Genomic DNA, 1,502 nt, shown 5'->3' with positions numbered 1-1,502 from the left:
TTACTGATACATACGCTCATTATTTATGGTCACATTATGTTAATGGTGAATACATATGAATTTTAAGATATATATGAATTTTATAATTGTCTACAAAGCAAAAATATGAAGAAAGCTACAACATGGGGGCAAATGGCAGGAAAATGTCTGAATGAGAGGAATAAAACAAATGTAGCCATTCAAAGCATAGAATACCCTAGTAAATAAAAGTTTAACAATTACCCAGGAAAGGTCACTGTTTCCACGGCATTACTAACCTCCAGCCTAGGAGTAGGGAGGTGAACTAATCTAGTTATGAATTCTATGTATAAGAAAGTGAACTAAGACCCCAAAGGCACTGATATCTAATGAGTTACTAAAGACATTGCAAGAAACATTTACAAACCCATCCCTGATAAAATTGCTCTATGACAACAAGATACAGAGTTATTTGATTAGTATTTCCACTGTACCCTTCCACGTCTTGATACAAAAGCTAACCTAAAGCATGATGAGCATTACTGAGGAAAGCACAAGGGTAGTTTCCATTATTATAGTCATATCTGCTTTGGAAACAGCAAATGAACTACCAGGTCCCGAATCTGCTTGGTCTTAATCCCATGAACCGTGGGATTGAATGTAGGTGCAATGAGAATATAGACACTGGCCAGAAGAATGTAAATACGGAGTGGAATGTGGTATTCAAACCACTGAGTGAGAACTGAGAAGATCCCAGGTCCATAAAAGAGGATGATGACACAGATATGGGAGCCACACGTGTTGAGAGCTTTGTGAGGAGCATCTTGGGAAGGGATGTGGAAGACAGCACGGAGAATAGGCATATATGAAACAAAGATTAGCACAACATCTAAGACCAAGGTCGACATTAGGACAAAAAATCAAACCAGATGTTCTGTGTGAAAGTCACTCAGACGTGTTCGACTCTTCATGACCCCATGGACTATACAGTCCATGGAATTCTCCAGGCCAGAATACTGGAATGGATAGCCATTTCCTTCTCCAGCATTTTGTTGGATATCGTTGCAGGAAATTTTTGCCAGGACAATGTTTACAAGCAGTGTTTGGGAGGATGTTACTTTTATAAAAAGTCAGTCTTTTCAGAAGAAATATTACAGTAAAACTGTACAATAACTTCTTAGGAAGATGGATATATGAATTTTCCCTATCAGTGTATGTGTAAGAACAGTGGTGTATCACAGGGGGTAGCGTATGGCAGTGTAGCTGTCAAATGCCATCACCAGCAAGATCCCAGACTTGTAAATGAAAGTGGAAGAGAGGAAGAATACCTGACAAATGCAGCGATCCAGGGAGAGCTCTCCAGCATGGAACCAGGGGATTGCCAAGGCCTGAGGGACTCTGCACGCAGAAAGGACAAGGTCTGCTCCAGACAACATGCAGAGGAAGAGGTACATGGGTTCATGAAGGCTGCGCTCGGTGAGGATAATGAAGAGGAACAGGCTGTTTCCAAGCAAGGCAGCGGCATAGGAAATAACAAAGGGGAT

At 40.9% G+C, this 1,502-nt stretch overlaps 1 pseudogene; it reads right to left on the bottom strand.

Moving 5' to 3' along the window:
• Positions 1 to 536: 536 nt before the first annotated feature.
• On the bottom strand, positions 537 to 1,496 carry LOC104990562 (annotated as a pseudogene).
• Positions 1,497 to 1,502: the final 6 nt, after the last annotated feature.

This window comes from Bison bison, unplaced genomic scaffold (genome assembly GCF_000754665.1).
Source record: "Bison bison bison isolate TAMUID 2011002044 unplaced genomic scaffold, Bison_UMD1.0 scf7180017847305, whole genome shotgun sequence".
Lineage (NCBI taxonomy): Eukaryota > Metazoa > Chordata > Mammalia > Artiodactyla > Bovidae > Bison > Bison bison.
The sequence above is the reverse complement of the archived record's forward strand: the minus strand, read 5'-3'. Positions and strand labels throughout refer to the sequence as shown.